The sequence below is a fragment of the Macaca nemestrina genome, chromosome 3, assembly GCF_043159975.1.
Source record: "Macaca nemestrina isolate mMacNem1 chromosome 3, mMacNem.hap1, whole genome shotgun sequence".
In the NCBI taxonomy this organism is placed as follows: Eukaryota; Metazoa; Chordata; class Mammalia; order Primates; family Cercopithecidae; genus Macaca; species Macaca nemestrina.
The window spans coordinates 179,616,402-179,637,254 of NC_092127.1; the positions used below are offsets into that span (position 1 = coordinate 179,616,402).

Consider the following 20,853-nt stretch of genomic DNA (forward strand, 5'->3'; position numbering starts at 1 on the left):
GATAGATACATTTGTCCAGAATTACTACAGCTAGTACCATGGCAAATCATGGACTCCAACCTGAGTCTTCACTCCATATTCATTACATTCTATATTTCATGAGAAGGCAAAACAAACTTACATAATATTAGATATAAAACTCAGGACACTAATGAAAGGGTGAGACTAGTTTCCCCAACAGTAACTAAGAGGCATTTAAATAGACTGAAATATTCTAGCATCAAATCAGTTGTGTTTAAGCCTTCAACAGGGGAACCATATATCTTGTACATGTATTTATTCCTCAGTAATTCTTTATGACTAGTTTGGTTTCTACTTGTTGCATAAGTATAAATTAGGGAAATCAGTGGATAATTAAAGTGGATTTTTAATTTTTTTATTTTTCTCATTTAGTGTCTATTTAGATACATTGATCCGGTTTCTTTAATGCTGAGTTTCTCAGCCTTGGTGATATTGACATTTTGGGCTGGTTAATTCTTTTTTATTGTGAATTGTTTTGGATATTTAGCAGCACATTTGGCCTCTTCCCACAAGATGCCAGTAGTTTGGGATTAAAGAGACCAGGACCTTGTAATAGCAACACCTTTACTAATGGAGACACTGTAGTCCTTAAGTCATAGCAGAGAATACATCTGACATACGCCTAAAAGAAAGGACTGAACAGAATAGTAAAAAAATGCTTAAAAGAAAGGTAGTAGTTACCCTGAAACTAAATAAATTGAAAAAGCACTAAACAAAACGAGACAAAAGAATGGGTTGTCTTTCTTAGAAGAAAGTAGGATGTAAATAAATAGAGCATTGTGGCTGTGAATTTCAGAAAGTTACCTGATGTGAGGAAAGATAATTATTAATAATAGGCAGTTTTTAACTTGCAAATTGGGCTGCATTCTAAAAGTTGTTTTGAGGATGAATATATTTGGTTTCAGAGTGAAATTTTTCCCTCAAACATTTATGCAACAAATATTTGAATGCCTAACATGGGCCAGGCATTGGGCTAGCATAGCCAGCAAGATGACAGGATGCCTCTGCTTCTTTGGAGCTTATAGTATTTTGTGACATTTATCAAATAAAAATATCACATAAATGTTAATTTATGTGTTTTTTTCCCCCTTCTGTTACTCCCCTTCTCTCAGTTTGAGTTGAGGGCACAACTCTTGTCTCTTTTTACTCACTACTGTATCCCCAGAGCACCTGGTAAACATGCAAATATTTGTTAAATGAATAATTGATTAGTTGAAAGAAACATAAAAAAATTACACATGATGAAGTAGAGTTATGATCAGTGCTCCGAAGGGAATAATACAGGGGTTTATATAATTTAAAGCATGTAACAATGAATCGAGTCTAAAGCAAAATAGATTAGATGAAACTTTAAATTGAGGCAGTGATTCTTAAACTATGACTTTTAAGAATGAGTAGGAGTCATCCAGACATGTTTTAGGAATGGAAATGGGAGTTGGAGTGTATTGTGACTGAAGAAACAGCTTCTGTGAATACCTGAAGGATCCACATTTTATAGGGTTTGGGTGTTGGCAGGTGCGAGGGTTAGGGAGTAGCATGATATGAGATGGAATATTGATTTTTCTTCTATTTTGTACTGAAATATGGAATATTATAAAACAAAATAGCATTATGACAATATGGCAATGAAAATAGAAAAGCAGCTTTTAAATGGTAATTTAAAAATATTTTCATTTTGATACTTGAAGAAAACTTGTTTTAATTAATTTAATTAGGAAATTAGACCCCATCTTCCACCTGCATACTGATGTCCTTTAAGTCTTTGTTTCTACCTCCTGATATATTTGTTTGGTTTATGCCCCACATATCCAACCAAAAATGAACTTCATTTGAATCTACCACTCAAAGCAAAACAAACCTCATGGATTTCTTATCTTGGTGAATATTTAATCACTCTGTTTCTCAAGCCAGAACTTTTTTACTTCTCTCACTCCCACCTCAAAATAATGAAGCTGTGTCACTAAATTATTTCCATTTAATTGTATTGCTCAACACTATCTTCTTTCTCTCAGGTAAACTTCCACCACCTAAATGTACATTCTTGTCTTTCCTCTGATGTATTTCTGCAAGCTGTCTAACCATCCTGTCTTCATTCTTTTCCTTTTTCAGTCTATCTGCCACGTGCTGTTTGAGCAGTCCTTTCTGGATGTAAAGCTAATCCCGTTTCTTGACTTCAAGGCTTTCTATGGTTCATTTGGCTTTCAGGATAAAAATTAACTCCTTGGCAAAATATAACTAGGCTCCTCAGGATCTGTGTTGCACACGTCTTAAGCCTTTTATATTGTCCTCCTTTCATATCACATTCTTACCCATTTTTTTTTTTCAATTTGTAGACATAGGTATTTAAATTTAAGTTAATTAGGCCGGGTATGGTGGCTCCTGCTTATAATCCCAGCACTTTGGGAGGCGGAGACATGAGGATCACTTGAGGTCAGGAGTTCAAGACCAGCCTGGTCAACATGGTGAAACCTGCCTCTACTAAAAATACAAAAAAAATTAAGGCAGTTGTGGTGGCACATGCCTGTAATCTCAGCTGCTTGGAAGGCTGAGGCAGGAGAATTGCCTGAACCCGAGACAGAGGTTGCAGTGAGCCTAGATTATGCCACTGCACTTCAGCCTGGGCGACAGAGCGAGGGTCTGTCTCAAATAAATAAATTTAAATAGAATTAAATAAAATTTTCTCAGCTACTGTATTGAACAGCGAAGATTCAGAATGTTTCTGTCATCACAGAAAATTTTATTGGATAGTGCTCTTCTTAAGCATATCAAGTTTTCTTGTCCCTGTGTCTTTATACATGCTGTTCTCCTTTTCTAAATGTGTAATGTGCCCTTCCTTATTTTGCCTAACTAACATTTGCTCTTCCATTAAGACTCCACTTAGGCATCATCATTTCTGGAAAATGACATCTTTTCCTGTCTCCCCTAACCCTAAAGTCTGTGTGTTGTTACCTTTTGTCTTAGTGTCTTTTTGCATTTAAACCCAGGAGTCAGTGCATAATAGCAAAATTCTAACAAAGTATAAATTACAGTTTTACATTTATGAGTATGGTGCATGGATTTACCAGCATGTGAGTGACACTTAAATGGATCTCTCATCTGAGTACTGAGTAAAGAAGCACTTCACTAGTTAAGTGTGACCTTAGGAAAAGATAGAGTCAGTTTGTTTGTTATGGAAGTCAAAGTTATCAGATTTGCTCCTTGACTGATAGTAATTGCATACCCTTAAGCAAATTTCAAAAAGTAGAATTGAATCTAGCAACTTAAGAATCTGTTCACAGATAAATAGGTAAATTTACAGGTAGATAGAAAAGCATTGCATCAGAATTATACAATGTAATTAAATCAGACGTATTTTCATTATGAAAACACAGCATTAAATTTGTAGCCATCAGACCAGTTTTAATAGCATTATGATAAGCAGTGATATAGTCTGGCTCTGTGTCCCCACCCAAAATCTCATGTTGAATTGTAATCCCCACGTGTTAGGGGAGGGACCTTGTGGGAGGTGATTAGATCATGGGGGTGGTTCCTTCATGCTGTTCTTGTGATAGTGAGTTCTCACGAGATCTGATGGTTTTATATAAGGGGCTTTTCCCCACTTCACTCAGCACATCTCTCTCCTGTTGCCATGTGAAGAAGTACACATTTACTTCCTTTTCCACCATGATCACAAGTTACTTGAGGCCTCCCTAGCCGTGTAGAACTGAGAGTCAATTAAACCTCTTTCCTTTGTAAATTACCCAGTGGGTATTTGTTCATAGCAGCATAAAAATGAACTAATATAAGCAGATTGGGGAATATTGAAAACGTTGTGGTATGTATTCTGAAGTTTATAGTATGATTACTTGTCATCAGAAAGTTTACCTCTGCTCCCCTTTTATCCATTACTCTGCATCTCACCATCACTTTGTGTACTTCACTTCTGTAATCATAATTTCAGATATACCTCTCTGTGAGGGTGAGGATGAGGGTGAGGAGAGATTAGATTGAGCAAAGTTTAGGGCTTCAGATATGGTATTAGTGGGTATTACAAAATATTTTATTTTTTTCTTTTTAAAGGAGGGCAGGCTTGAAATTTTTGTCCATGGCTGGTCTTGTGCCCTAAGAAAGGGGCAAAAGACATGTTCTGCCTCTTGTCTATTTGTAATAAATTTGGTGACTGTATTTTATTTACCAGAGATCTGGATACATGTTCTAAAAAGAGATGGGTTTTTACAATTGTGGTTTTGGGTTTGTTCATTCAGCAATATGAGGCTATCGTGGAATAAGTTTAGATGCCAAATATGTATCCGAATGGCTTATGGAAATAATAGATTTCCCAAGATATTTCTGATTTCAAATATTCCAACTTGGAATGTGTGACTGTCAGAACCCCAGTTTTCTGAACTCAGTTGACTCCAGTTACATTTGGGATTAGAAAAGCTTCTTTGATATAGCTTAGATACTTTGAATTGTGTGACACAAATAGGTATGGTAAGCATTTAAAGATGAACAGATATTAATGAGGAATGGTTTAATTAGAGGCTCTTTCCTTGAAGACACAGAATTTGAGTTAGACAGAAGAAGGAATGGAGAAGAACAAGGAGTAGAGGCCTTAAAAGCAAAGAAGAATGAATGAGCAGAGTATTGGGGAATAATTGAAACAGAGGAACACCAGAGTAGAGTGGAGGATTAACTAGTGATAAGAGAGATTATGCTAGGTAAACCAGGACTAACTTAAATTCTTTTATTAATCTTTTATTTATTAAAAAAATTTATTTCTTTGAATTTTCCTCTAATTTTCCTAAGCTCTTCTATAAAATGTTATATTGATGTGAATATACCTCGTTATCCTTACATTTACTCTTAAAAAGCTTTTTTTTTTTTTTATTTTTTTTGAAGGTAGTTTTTCTGTGTGTACTCTGGAACATGATTTTGCTTTTGAATCATTGTTGCGCCCCCATACAAAATGCCTTTTATTTTTGAGGATCATGGACTTTTTAGTATGGCATGAGTGTGCTAGAAGCCAGATATCTTTCCATATTCACTGGTGGCTTTGACACCTAGTTTTTAATCTGCCATCCTTACTTTAAACGCTGATAGTGCAGTCGTCAGTCAGGGCCAGGACAGGGCTGATGCCCTGCGTGGAGATGCTACACCACCAGCAGAAGGCCGAGACCTGCTTACCTGTACCTGTTCACTTGTAATAAAAAGAATTCTCTCAGAAAAAACAAAAACAAGATGGGAATTTAATATATGAATTTATAGTCACTGTCATTAATAATGAACTTTACCCTTAGTGCATATCATGATGCAGTAGGCAGAATTCTAAGACAGCCCTCAAGACCAACCCTCCCACCCCACCCCACTCCCCCACCTCATGATTAGTTTGTTACAAGGCACAGTTGACATTAAGAGAGAGATTATCTGAGTAGGTCTGACCTAAACTTAAATGAGCCTTTTCAAGCAGAGGATTTTTTTGTTTTGTTTTGTTTTGTTTTTCCCTGCTGGTGGTAGAAGAGGATGTGGGAGATTCAAATTCTCTGCACAGTTGCCGGCTTGAAGATGGAGGGAGCTACATATTAAGTAATAAAGGTGGCCTCTAGGAGCTAGAGGATGGCCCTTGGCTGACAGTAAGAGAATGAGGACCTCTGTCCTGCAACCACACCAAACTAAATTGTGCTAACAAGAAGGAACTTGGAAGCAGATTTTCCCTGGCACCTCCAGATGAGAACTCAGCTTGGTCAACCAGCCACATCATACCAGGCTTCTGACCTAAAGAGCTGTGATGAATAAATTTGTGTTCTTTTAAGGCACAGAGTTTGTGGTCTTTTGTTATATCGTGGTAAATAAATAATACACATGCCTTGAATGATCAACTAATGATTTTTATGACTTGAACAATATGAAAACATTTTATAGTATTTTTAATTTTATCTTTTTCTTTTTTATTTTGAACATACATGCAGATATTGAGGGTACACAGTCAAGTTTTTACTGATGGGACTTGTGTTCCAAAAGTTTGGGAGATACTTCTGCAGACTCTGTACCTAGAATTTTTCAATATCTGAAATCATAAACTCTAGTGTAATTCACTGGCTACTACTTTCTCGAACTCAGTAAACTTGTTTTGGTGTCATTGAAACATTTTGCCCTTGACACTGCCCATCTCTTTCCCCATGTGCCCAATTAACAAATTCTTTTACTCTGGATCAAAGTAAAAAGAGGTGCCATAGAAGGAAATCGTTATTCTGATAAAGATATGATATCTACAAAAAGTCTACGGCAAGTATTATATGTGACTTCAAAATGTTATAAGAATTTCATTGTAATCAGTAAAATGGAAAGGATGCTCATTATTTCCAGTTTTGCTTAACATTACCTTGAGGAGATCATCAAAACAATAAAATAAAGGAAAATAATTTGGAAGAGGAATTACAATTATTGTTTTCCACAGGTATTTGTATAGAAGTGTAAGAGAATCTATAGATATACTATTAAAGCTGGTCAGTTTAGCAAGTGTTTTGGATGCAAATTGGCCACATCCATGTAAACCAAAAAGAAGGGGTTGTTTTTGTTTTGTATTTATTCATTTATTTTTGAGATGCAGTCTCACTCTGTGCCCCAGGCTGGAGTGCAGTTGCGCGATCTCGCCTCACTGCAACCTCCACCTCCCAAGTTCAAGTGATTCTCCTGCCTTGCCTCCTGAGAAGCTGGGATTACAGGCACACACCACCACGCCCAGCTGATTTTTGTGTTTTTCATAGAGAGAGGGTTTCGCCATGTAGGCCAGGCTGGTCTCGAACTCCTGACCTCAAGTGATCCACCTTCCTTGATCCTAAAGTGCTGGGATTACAGGTGTGAGCTGCCATGCCCAGCCAAAAACAAGATTATTTTTAAGTTAACATTTTTGATGATTATAAAAACTATAATGTAAGCAAGAATAATTCCAATAAACAATGTGCTAGACCTTTATTAAAGAAATGATAAAATGTTACTAAGAATATTTTTAAAATCATAAAATAGTGATGTTTAACACACTGCAGTGTTAGCTTAGGAGTAGATGAGCAGATGAATGGAAAGTCTAAAAAGAAAGTCACAAAGAAACATGAGAAACATAGCGAAACCTTGTCTCTACTAAAATAAAAAAATAAGCCAGGTATGGTGGTGCATGCCTGTGGTCCTAGCTACTCAGGAGGCCGGATCAGGAGGATTACACGAGCCCAGGAAGTGCAGTAGTGAGCTGTGATAGTGCCGCTGGACCTCAGCCTGAATTCCAGAATGAGACCCTGTGTATTAGTTTGTTTTCACACTGCTGATAAAGACATACCCAAGACTGGGCAATTTACAAAAGAAAAGAGGCTTACTGGACTTGCAGTTCCACATGGCTGGGGAGGCCTCACAATCACGGTGGAAGGCAAGGAGGAGCAAGTCACATCTTACGTGGATGGCAACAGGCAGAGAGAACTTTGTGCAGAGAAACTCCCATTTTTAAAACCATCAAATATCAGAGATTTATTCACTATCACCAGAACAGCATGGGAAAGACCCGCCCCTATAATTCAGTCATCTTCCACTGGGTCCCTCCCACATGGGAATTACGGGAGCTACAAGATGAGATTTGGGTGGGGACACACAGCCAAACCATATCATCCTGTATGAAGAAAAAGACAATCCACAGGCTTGAAGAAAATATTTGCAGATGGATGAATATCTCATAAGGGATTTGTGTTCAAAATAACTCTCTCTTACAGCTCTATAATGAAAAGACAAATAACTCAATTGAAAAATGGGCAAAAAATTTTAATAGACATTTCACCAAGTAACTTACATGAAATGCCAATGAACACATGAAAAAATGTTCAACATCGTCACTAGGGAAATGAGACTGCACTTTGCATCCACTAGAATGGCTATAATCAAAGTGTTGGTAAAGATGTGGAGAAATTGTTATGGGAATGGTGCAGGCATTCTGGAAAGCAGTTTGTCAGTTTTTTAAAATGTTAAATATAGACTTACCATAGACCCAGCAATTATATTCCTATAGACCTACCTAGTAGAAATGAAAATCTATTCCATGTAAATTTCATAGCAGTTTTATTCACAATAGCAGGCTGAGCGCGGTGGCTCAAGCCTGTAATCCCAGCACTTTGGGAGGCTGAGACGGGTGGATCACGAGGTCAGGAGATCGAGACCATCCTGGCTAACACGGTGAAACCCCGTCTCTACTAAAAAATACAAAAAACTAGCCGGGCGAGGTGGCGGGCGCCTGTAGTCCCAGCTACTCGGGAGGCTGAGGCAGGAGAATGGCATAAACCCGGGAGGTGGAGCTTGCAGTGAGCTGAGATCTGGCCACTACACTCCAGCCCGGGCGACAGATCGAGACTCCGTCTCAAAAAAAATAGCAAAAAATGGAGACAACCCAAAGTTTCATTAGCTAGCAAATCGATAAACAAATGTAGTATATCCATACAATGGAATGCTATTCAGCAATAAAAAGAATTGGAGTACTGATGTATGCTACAACATGATGAATCTCAGATACATTATGCTCAGTGAAAGAAAGCAGACACAAAAGTGCATTCTCTTTATATACAGTATCAGAAAAGGCAAATGTATAGAGATGGAAAGTGAATGAATTTTATGGTAGTAAATTATTCTTTTTTTAATTATACTTCATGTTCTAGCGTACATGTGCACAACATGCACATTTGTTACCTATGTATACATGTGCCGTGTTGGTGTGCTGCACCCATTAACTCATCATTTATATTAGGTATTTCTTTTAATGCTATCCGTTCCCCCTCCCCCAACCCTACAAGAGGCTCCAGTGTGTGATGTTCCCCTTCCTGTGTCCAAGTGATCTCATTGTTCAGTTCCCACCTATGAGTGAGAACATGCAGTGTTTTGTTTTCTGTCCTTGCAATAGTTTGCTGAGGATGATGGTTTCCAGCTTCATCCATGTCCCTACAAAGGACACAAACTTATCCTTTTTTATGGCTGTACAGTATTCCATGGTGTGTATGTGCCACATTTTCTTAATCCAGTCTGTCATTGATGGACATTTGAGTTGGTTCCAAGTCTTTGCTATTGTGAATAGTGCCACAATAAACATACGTGTGCATGTGTCTTTATAGCGGCATGATTTATAATCCTTTGGGTATATACCCTGTAATGGGATGACTGGGTCAAATGGTATTTCTAGTTCTAGATCCTTGAGGCATCGCCACACTGTCTTCCACAATGGTTGAACTAGATTACAGTCCCACCAACAGTGTAAAAGTGTTCTTATTTCTCCACATCCTCTCTAGCACCTGTTGTTTCCTGACTTTTTAATGATTGCCATTCTAACTGGTGTGAGATGGTATCTCATTGTGGTTTTGATTTGCATTTCTCTGATGGCTAGTGATGATGAGCCTTTTTTCATATGTCTGTTGGCTGCATAAATGTCTTCTTTTGAGAAGTGTCTGTTCATATCCTTTGCCCACTTTTTGATGGAGTTGTTTGTTTTTTTCTTGTAAATTTGTTTGAGTTCTTTGTAGATTCTGGGTATTAACCCTTTGCCAGATGAGTTGATTGCAAAAATTTCCCCATTCTGTAGGTTGCCTGTTCACTCTGATGGTAGTTTCTTTTGCTGTGCAGAATTTCTTTAGTTTAATTAGATCCCATTTGTCAATTTTGGCTTTTCTTGCCATTGCTTTTGGTGTTTTAGACATGAAGTCCTTGCCCATGCCTATGTTCTGAATGGTATTGCCTATGTTTTCTTCTAGGGTTTTTATGGTTTTAGGTCTAACATTTAAGTCTCTAATCCATCTTGAATTAATTTTTTTATAAAGTGTAAGGAAGGGATCCAGTTTCAGCTTTCTACTTATGGCTAGCCAGTTTTCCCAGCACCATTTATTAAATAGGGAATCCTTTCCCCATTTCTTGTTTTTCTCAGGTTTGTCAGAGATCACATGGTTATAGATGTGTGGTATTATTTCTGAGTACTCTGTTCTGTTCCATTGGTCTATATCTCTGTTTTGGTGTATGGTAGCAAATTCTATCTCAATAAAGCTATGAATGGACAAGAAATACAGACCCACATCATTTTGAGACTTCATGAGTAATGAAAGTGGCCTGAAATCGAATGGTGCTTCAGATAAAATTGATTTTCTGTTTTATACTGTTTATAAGTTTATAAGAAAAAATTAATTCCAACATATTAAAGAACCACATGTGAAAAACCAAATGCACACTCGTATTCACATGTAAAATTATTTTCGACTTTCAAAAATTTTTCTTACGTAAGAAAAAATAAACCATAAAACAAGATACAAAAAAAGGTTAAACTATGGTACACTAAACCAAAAGAACCACTCAAAAACAAAATGAAAAGTTAAGTCATAATTGGGAATGTTTGCAATTTATGAATTTGATAGTTATTACCCAGAATACATAAAACTATGCCTGAATTCTTAAAAGGCCAACAGTTCGGTTGAGAAGTGGCCAAAGCTGAAATAGCAATAATTGAATTCAGAATATAGATAGAAAAAAAAAATCATTGAGATTCGGGAGAACAGCAAAACCCAATCAACAGAAAGTAAGAATCACAATAAAATGATATAGGAGCTGAAAGACAAAATAGCCAGTATAAATAAACAAACAAGCAACACACCTAACTGATCTGATAGAGCAGAAAAACACACTACAAGAATATCACAATGCAGTCATAAATAGTAACAGCAGAATAGACCAAGCTGAGGAAGTGATCTCGGAACTTGAAGACTGGCTTTCTGAAATAAGACAGTCAGACAAAGAAAATAGAACGAAAAGGAATGAACAAAGTCTCCAACAAATATGGGATTATGTAAAGAGGCCAAACCTACAAATCACTGGCATCCCTGGAAGGGACAGGGAAATAGAAAACAACCTGGAAAACGTATTTCAGGATATCACCCATGAAAACCTCACCAACCTCACTAGAGAGGCCAACAGTCAAATTCAGAAGATACAGAGAACGCCTGGAAGATTCTGTGCAAGGTCATACCTATGACACGTAATCATTACATTTTCCAATGTCAGAATGAAAGAATGTTAAAGGTAGCTGGAGAGACGGGGCAGGTCATTTACAAAGGGAACCCTATCAGGCTAGTAGCAGACCTCTCAGCAGAAACCCTACAAACCAGAAAAGATTTGGGGCTTACACTCAACATTCTTAAATAAAAATATTTTCAACCAAGATTTTTATATCCAGCCAAACTAAGCTTCCTAAGCAAAGGTGAAATAAGATCCTTTTTAAATAAGCAAATATTGAGGGTATTTGTTACCATCACACCCGCCTTATGAGAGATCTCAAAAGAACCATTAAATGTAGAAAGGAAAAATCATTACTAGCCAATAAAGGAACACTTAAGTACACAGACAAGTGACACTGTAAAGCAACCACACAAATAAGTCAGCATAATAACCAACAACAGAATAACAGGGTCAAATCCACACATATCAATACTGATATTGAATGTAAATAGGTAAAATGTACCGTTTAAAAAGCAGAGAGTAGCAAACTGGATAAAAAAGCAAGACCCAGTGGTATGCCGTCTTCAAGAGACCCACCTCACACACAGTGGCACCCATAGGCTGAAAATAAAAGGATGGAGGAAAATCTACCAAACAAATGGAAATGAGAAAAAAGCCAGGGTTGTAATCCTAATGTCAGACAAAACAGACTTTAAACCAACAACGATCAAAAATGGCAAAGAAGAGCATTAAATAAGGGTAAAGGGTTCAATTCAACAAGAAGACCTAACTATTCTAGATATACTTGCACCCAGCAGAGGAGCAACCAAATTCATAAAGCAAATTCTTAGAGACCTACAAAGATATTTACGCTCCCACACGATAAAAATGGGAAAGTTCAGCACTCACCTGAGGGTATTAGATCATCAAGGGAGAAAATTAACAAGATATTCAGGACCTGAATTCAGCATTGGACCAAATGGATCTGATAGACCTCTACAGGACTCTCCATCCCAAAACAAGAGTATACATAGTTCTCATCACCACATGGCACATGGCACATCACATACTTTAAAACTGACTGCACAATCAGACTTAAAACAATCCTCAGCAAATGCAAAAGAATGAAAATCATACTAAAAACTCAGACCACAGCTCAATAAAAATGTAAATTAAAACTTAAAAAAAATCACTCAAAACTATGCAATTACATGAAAATAAAACAATGTGCTCCTGAATAGCTTTTGGATAAATAATGAAATTAAAGCAAAAATCAACAAGTTCTATGAAACTATTGAGAACAAAAATACAACCCACCAGAATCTCTGGGGCACAAGTAAGACAGTGTTAAGAGTGAAATTTATAGCACTAAATGCCCACATCAAAAAGTTAGAAAGATCTCAAATTAATAGCCTAATATCACAAGTAAAAGAACTAGAGAAGCAAGGGCAAACTAACCCCAAAGTTAGCAGAAAACAAGAAATAACCAAATTCTGAACCTAACTGATGGAGATTGAGACAAGAAAAATTCAGAAGATCAGCAAATTCAGGAGTTGTTTTTTGAAAAAATTAATAAGATAGGTCACTCGCTAGATAATACAGAAGAGAGAAGACCTAAATAAGCACAATTAGAAAAGACAAATGATGTTACCACTGACTCCATGGAAATACAAATAACCATCAGAGATGACTACAAACATCCCTATTCATACAAACTAGAAAACCTAGAAAAGATGGATAAATTTCCACCCCCCACAACTGAACCAGGAAGAAATAGATTCCCTGAAGAGACCAATAATGAGCTCCTAAATTGAATCAGTAGAATACCCTACCAACCTAAAGCAGCTCAGGACCAGATAGAATCACAGCCGAATTCTACCAGATACACAAACAAGAGCTGGTACCATTGCTACTGAAACTTCCAAAAAATATAGGAAGAGTATCTCCTCCCCAACTCATTGTATGAGGCCAGCATCATCCTGATACCAAGACTTGGCAGAGACACAACAATAAGAGAACTCCAAGATGGTATCCTTGATGAACATAGATGCAAAAATCCTCAACAAAATACTTGGAGACTGAATCCAGTGGCACATCAAAAAGCTAATACACCACTATCAGGTAGGCTTTATCCCTGGGATGCAAGATCGGTTCAATGTATGCAAGTCAATAAATTTGATTCATCATACAAACAGAACTAAAGACAAAAACCACGTGATTATCTCAGCAGATACAGAAAAGGCTTTCGATTTATTGATTCAGTTTCCCTTCGTGTTAAAAATTCTCAATAAACTAGGTATTGAAGGAACACACCTCAAAATAATAAGAGCCACGTATGAAAAACCCACAGCCAACATCATACTGAATGAGCAAAAGCTGGAAGCATTACCCTTGAAAACTGACACATGACAAGAATATCCTCTCTCACCACTTCTGTTCAACATAATGTTGGAAGTGCTGGCCAGAGTAGTCAGACAAGAGACAGAAATAAAGCACATCCAAATATGAAAAGAGGAAGTCAAACTGTACCTGTCTATAGATGACGTGATTCTATATCTAGAAAACCCAATAGTCTCAGCCCAGAAGCTCCTGCAGCAGATAAACAACTTCGACAAAATTTCAGGATACAAAAGCAATATACAAATATTACTCTCATTCCTATACACCAACAACAGCGAGCCGAGAGCCAAATCAGGAACTCAGTCTCATTCACAGTTGCCACAAAAAGAATAAAATACCTAGGAATACAGCTAACCAGGGAGATGAAACATCTCTACAGTGAGAATTACAAAACACTACTCAGATAAGTTAGAGATGACACAAACAAAAGGGAAAACCTTCCTTGCTCATGAATAGGAAGAATCAATATCATTAAAATGACCATTTTCCCCTAAGCAATTTACAGATTCACTGCTATTTCTATCAAACTGTCAATAACATTCTTCACAGAACTAGAAACTACTATTTGTAAATTTGTATTGAACCAAAAAAGAGCCTGAATAGCCAAGGCAATCCTAAGCAAAAAGAACAAAGCTAGAGGCATCACATTACCTGACTTCAAACTATACCACAGGACTACAGTAACCAAGACAACATGGTACTGATACAGAACTAGACATATAGACCAATTGGATGGAATAGAGAGCACAGAAATAAGGCCATATACCTACAACTGTCTTATCTTCAACAAAGCTAACAAAAACAAGTAATGGGGAAAGGACTTCCTTTTCAATAAATGGTACTGGGATAACTGGCTAGCCATGTGCAGAAAATTGAAACTAGACCCCCACCTTATACAAAAATTAACTCAAGATGAATTAAAGACTTAAATGTAAAACCCAAAACTATAAAAAGCCTTGAAGACAACCTAGGCAGTACCATTTAGGACACAGGCATGGCAAAGATTTCATGACAAAGATGCCAAAAGCAATTGCAGTGAAAGCAAAAATTGGCAAATGGGAACTAATTAAAGAGCTTCTGCACAGCAAAAGAAACTATCAACAGAGTAAAGAGACAACCTGCAGAATGGGAGAAAATATTTGCAAACTATGCATCTGACAAAGGTTTAATTTCCAGCATCTATAAGGAACTTAAATTTACAAGAAAAAAAAATTCCATTAAAAAGTGGGCAAAGGACATGAACAGACACTTTTCAAAAGAAGGTGTGCATGCAGCCAACAAGTGTATGAAAACAAGCTCAATATCACTGATTATTGGATAAATACAAATCAAACCACAGTGAGATAATATCTCACACCAGTCAGAATGGCTGTTACTAAAAAGTAAAAATATACCATGCTGGCAAGGTTGTGGAGAAAACAGAACACTTACACACTTGGTGGGAGGATAAATTAGTTCAACCATTGTGGAAAGCATTATGGGCAGTTCCTCAAAGAGCTGAAAGCAGAACTACCATTCAAACCAGCAATCCCATTACTGGGTGTATGCCCAAACGAATATGAACTCTTGTATTGTAAAAGACACATGCACGCATATGTTCATTGCTGCACTATTCACAATAGTAGAGACATGGAATCAACCTAAATACCCATCACTGATAGATTGGATAAAGAAAATTTGGGGTGTGTGTGTATACGTATATATACACACACACATATATATACACATATATGTATATATACATACTCATAGATATACACATATATGTATATACATATGTATGTATACATATATATGCATATATGCATATATACACACACCCCCCCATGGAATACTGTGCAGCCATGAAAAAGAACAAGCTCATGTCCTTTGCAGGGACGTAAATGGAGCTGGAGGCCATCATCCTTAGCAAACTAACACAGGAACAGAAAATCAAATACCACATATTCTACCATATAAATGATGAGAACACATGGATTCAAAGAGGGGAGCAACAGACACTGGGACCTGCTTGAGGATGGAGGGTGTAAGGAGCAAGAGGATCAGAAAAAATAACTATTAGGTATTAGACTTATTACCCAGGTGATGAAATAGTCTACACCAAACCCCTGTGACATCAGTTTGCCTATATAACAAACTTGCACATGTACCCCTGAACCTAAAATAAAAGTAATAAGAAAAGCCTGGATGACTCTAGCCTGTCATCCAGGCTAGAGTGCAGGAGCGTGATCATGGCTTAGCTCACTGCAGCCTCAGCCTCCTGGGCTCAGGTGATCCTTGCACTTCAGCCTCCTGAGTGGCTGGGACTACAGGTGCATGCCACCGCTCCAAGCTAATTTTTTTTAAATATATATATAGAGAGATGAGATTTCGCCATGTTTCCCGGACTCAAGCACTCTGCCCACCTCAGCCTCCCAAAGTACTGGGATTACAGTCGTGAGCCACCATGTCTGGCTAAAGGAAATCTGAAAGTAGAATATTTAAAATATACTGAAACTCAATAATCAGAGAACTGCAAATTAAAATGGGAATAATTTTGTATTCATGAGTTGGACAAATATGAAGTCTGATGATAACTTTTGGTGACCATTTGGGGACAATAGGAACTCAAATATTGTTGGTAAGATTGTTAAGATGATTCAGCCATACAATGCAATATTTATTGTAGTAAAGTTTAAAATATTCATACTCTAGGGTCAAGTAATCCTACTTAAAGATTTCTACTCAGTAGAAACTACCAGTCGGACAGGATAAGCCATTTATGGAAGGTTCCAATACAGCAATGTTTGTAATAACAATAACAACAAAAAAGTTATCTAGCTTTCAGTAGGGAAATGGGTAACTATGTACTTATACAAATGAACTCTATAGTATGATCAATCTTAAAGAACTATGAATTTTGGTCTTTGGAAGGGTTAAGTTATCTAAATCAGTGGTCCCTAACCTTTTTGGCAGCAGGGACCAGTTTCACAAAAGACAGGTTTTCCATGGACAGGGGCATGGTTTTGGGATGAAACTGTTCCACCTGAGATCATTAGGCATTAGATTCTCATAAGGAGTACACAATCCAGAATACTTCACAAGTGCAGTTGACAATAGGGCTCGTATTCCTGTGAGAATCTGATCTAACAGGAGGCACAGCTCAGGAGGTAATGCTTGCTTGCCCGCTGCTCACCTCCTTCTGTATAGTCCCTTTCCTAACAGGCCACAGACTGGTACTGGTCCATGGCCCTGGGGGTTGAGGACTCATGCTCTGAATCAACCTTTCTTCTAAAAATGAAAAGTGCTGGATTTTTAAAAAGTTTCAAATGGCTAAGAATTAAAAAGACAGTTGAGAATACGCAAGCTAATTTTAGAGGTAAGTAGAAAATGAGAGGTAAAAAGCTGCTTAAGCTTGAAGTCTTTGTTAGTACCACATATTTGTGTTTTCATGGCTGTTTAAACAAGAGGATCACAATTCTAGGGCCGTAGCCTGTCCAAATAGTTCTATGGGAGATCGTCTTTACATTAAGCTGTGACATCAAAGAATTATGCTTTAGGATAAACGCAAGTGGATGTAAATCATCTTGCCTTTCCCCAGTCCCAAAAGCTTGCCTTGGTGATGATCAGAGCAGGAAAAGAAAAGTAAAGGTAGAAAATATCAAATATTGAACTTGCCACAGACCAGCCCTCTAGTAGATCTGTACCCTGAGTCAATCAAGGAACTTCAAGTCATGAAATTAGTTTGAAGCAGGGATGAGTTTCCTATTAGTGTTGTAATGAATACCACAAGTTTAGTGGCACATGACAAATTTAGTATCTTACAGTTCTGGAGGTCAGAGGTCTGAAATGGGTCTCACTGGGCTATTATCAAACTGTAGGCAGGGACATGTTCCTTTATGGAAAGGTCCAGGTCAGAATCAATTTTCTTGCATTTCCCAACTTTTGCAGGCTGCTAGCATTCCATGGCATGAAGTCTTCTTTTATTTCCAAAGCCAGCAGTGCTGGTTGATTCTTTCACAATTTCATCTCTCTTTTTCTGACGACTCTGCCTCCTCCTTCCCCATATAAGGACCCTTGTGATTATGTTGAATCCACCAGGATAATCTTATTTTAAGGTCAGCTGATAAACAACCTTAATTCCATCTGCAGCCAGCCTGTTTCCCCCTTGCCATGTATCTTAGTTTGCTCAAGGGTACTGAGTGCTAGAACTCTCTGGGGGAGAGCACTTCCATTCTAGGCCTTAGAAAATTTGATCTTTTGAGGGCAAAAGCCAGTAAGTACTGAATTAATTGCATGAAGAAACAAGGCAAGATGAGCAAGAGGCATCAGACTGCAGAAACAGACTCACTCAAGAAAAAGTATTGAAATGATTGGATACCAAGTTAATTTTTAATACTGATTTTTAAAATATTTCATATTTAAAGAAATAAATTATAGACCTAGATAACTGCAAGGTATGGAGAGCTATTAAAAAGTTTTTAAGTTTTGAAAAAACAGCATAAAGCTTGTATAAATTGTTGAAATTAACAAGTCAGAGGATGAACGTCTACCTCTGTGCATGAGGGAGTAACAGAGTTTGGACTTACCTTCTCCTGTAGACAGCTGGGAAACTGGACCACATATGCACAGAGAGTGGAAAACAGGGAGCACAAAACTGGTCCCTGAGAATAAGGAAACTAATGATTTAGGCCATATGATCATGCCACCTTTTTTGCTTGTAGGTAATTTGCAGATTATAGCACAGACAGGGTTGGCCTAAAAAGAGCCCAGTGGGCTTGCTGACTTAAGAAGGCAGAGATCTGCCTTTAGTGTATTGTGAGTGGCTGGAATTTATGAGGTCATTGTACCAGAACGGAGAGAGCTGCAGAGAGAAAGAGCTCAAGAAATCAGCATGCAGTGGTGCCCTTGAATCTGGCTGAAAACCAGTTCGTGTGTGTAGGGTGACATCCATAAAACCTGACAAATAACACCTTTGGGAAAGCAGTTTCTGGGACATATAATGCAAACAATTTTCAGAACTTATACAGGACTGGCAATCATTATTCAAGTTCCCACCACCCAAAGTGAAAGCAGTCATCGAAGCCAAGAAAGCTAAACTTTTGGGTTTTTTTCTTTTTGAGACAAGGTCTCGCTCTATTGTCCAGACTAGTGTGCAGTGATGTGATCATAGCTCACTTCAGACTCCCAACTCCTGGCTCAAGCATTCCTCCACTTCAGCCACCCAATTGGCTGAGACTATAGGTGTGTGCCACCACTCTGGGCTAAGTTTTTAGATGTTTTTGTAGAGAAGGGGTCTTGCTTTGTTGGCCATGCTGGTCTCAAACTCTTGGTCTCAAGCAATCTTCTTAACCTCAGCCTCTCAAGGTCTTGGTATTATAGGCATGAGCCACTGTGCCCAGCCCTTTAAAAACCTTCCTTAAAAACCCCAAAATGAACTTTAAGTAACTTACCTTCCTGAGTAAACATGGTCTGACTCCCTTTAAAAATGGGGAACCCTGCACTCACAATATAAAATTCACAATGTCTGGCATTCAAGCAAAAGTACTAGATATGCAAAAAAGCAGAAAAATACAATTCATAATTGGGGGAAATACCATCAGTAGAAATAGAACCAGAAATAATAGATGATAGAAATTGCAAAGAAGTATATTAAAACTGCTATTAAGGTTTGCTAAGTTATGTTCAAGGACTAAAAAGATAACATGAACATAATAAGAGGGAAATGGAGGATTTAGGGTAGAAACAAATGGTTTGTGCATCAAATAGATACCAATACAGAAACAAAAAAAAAATCAGTCCTCTCACACCATCCACAAAATGTAATCAAAATGGGCCACAGACCTAAATGTAAAATTTAAATCTCGATAACTTTTAGGAGAAAGCCTTTGCATCCTTGGGGTAAAGAAAATGATCGTTAGAGCAGAAAAAAACACTGTAAAGAAAATACTATGCAGCCATAAAAAAGGATGAGTTTGTGTCCTTTGTAGGGACATGGATGCAGCTGGAAACCATCATTCTTAGCAAACTATGACAAGAACAGAAAACCAAACACCGCATGTTCTCACTCATAGGTGGGAACTGAACAATGAGATCACTTGGACTCGGGAAGGGGAACATCACACACTGGGGCCTATCATGGGGAGGGGGGAGGGGGGAGGGATTGCATTGGGAGTTATACCTGATGTAAATGACGAGTTGATGGGTGCTGACGAGTTGATGGGTGCAGCACAGCAACATGGCACAAGTATACATATGTAACAAACCTGCACGTTATGCACATGTACCCTAGAACTTAAAGTATAATAATAATAAAAAATTAAAAAAATGTAAAAAATAAAAATAAAATAAAAAAGAAAAAAAAAGAAAAACTGGGTAAATTATCAAAATTAACAACTTTTGTTCTTTGGGAAACACCATTAAGAAAACAAAAATGCAAATGATAGACTAGGAGAAATATTCACAACATATATTATTAGACAAAGGAATTGTATCCAGAATATATTTAAAAACAAAATAGGAAAGGCTCTTATAATGCTATGATAAAATGTCTGACAACCCAATTAAAAATTTTGCAAATGATTTGAACAGAGGTATCTGAAGTAAGCCTGTGAAAAGATGGTCAATAGGGAAATACATATTAAAACCACATGGAGACATGAGGATATTAGAATGTTTTCTACAAATCACTCCATTTATTTATTTATTTACTTACTTACTTATTTATAGAAAGCAAAAGAAAAACACAACTAACCAAGTGGTGATTGGGATGTGAATCAGCCATGGTAACTTTCATACATGGATGGCAGATGGCAGGAATGTAAAATGATACAATAATTTTGAAAACAGTTTAGTTTCTTAAAAAACTAAACATAATCCTACTATATAACCCTACAATTGCACTGTTAATTATTTGCACAAGAAAAATGAAAACATATATCCACCAACTTCTGAATAGATTAAAAATTGTAGTATATCTGATATAATGGAATATACTGAGAAATAAACTAGTGATAACCAGCAACAAATAAAGCTCAAAATTATTCTATTGAGTGAAAAAGACCAGCCCCCCCAAAAGGGAGTCTGTTCTGTAAGATTTGATTCTCATGAAAGTCTAGAAAATAGAAACTAATCTGCCATAGGAATCAAAATAATTCTGCAGATTTAGTGAACTCAATAAATAATCAAAATAATTCTGCAGAGTTAGTGAGCTCAACCAGGAAAACCATGCCAAGACACATAATCATCGAACTGCTGAAAATCAGTTATAAAAAGAAAATCTTAAAAGCAGTCAGAGAAAAAGGCACATTATGATGTACAGAGGAACAGGGGAAAGAAAGATTGTAAACTTGCCAGCAACTATGCAAACCACTGGACACTTAAAGCATATCTTCAGTGTGCCAAAAAAAAAACTGTCATCCTACAGCTTTATACCCAAAACAACATTTTTTTAAAAATTGAGACAAATGATTTTGT

The 20,853-nt window shown here is 37.2% G+C and overlaps 2 protein-coding genes across 15 annotated transcripts in view; both read left to right on the plus strand.

The window, feature by feature from the left end:
* LOC105487877 (uncharacterized) overlaps positions 1-5,812 on the plus strand; it is a 30,281-nt gene extending 24,469 nt beyond the window's left edge. The window contains exon 2 of the mRNA XM_071093816.1: positions 5,518-5,812. The gene's annotated coding sequence lies outside the window, so the exon portion shown is untranslated. The remainder of the gene's footprint in view (positions 1-5,517) is intronic.
* LOC105487875 (ligand dependent nuclear receptor corepressor like) overlaps positions 1-20,853 on the plus strand; it is a 296,771-nt gene that overhangs the window by 141,204 nt on the left and 134,714 nt on the right. The gene's annotated exons all lie outside the window — the stretch shown is intronic.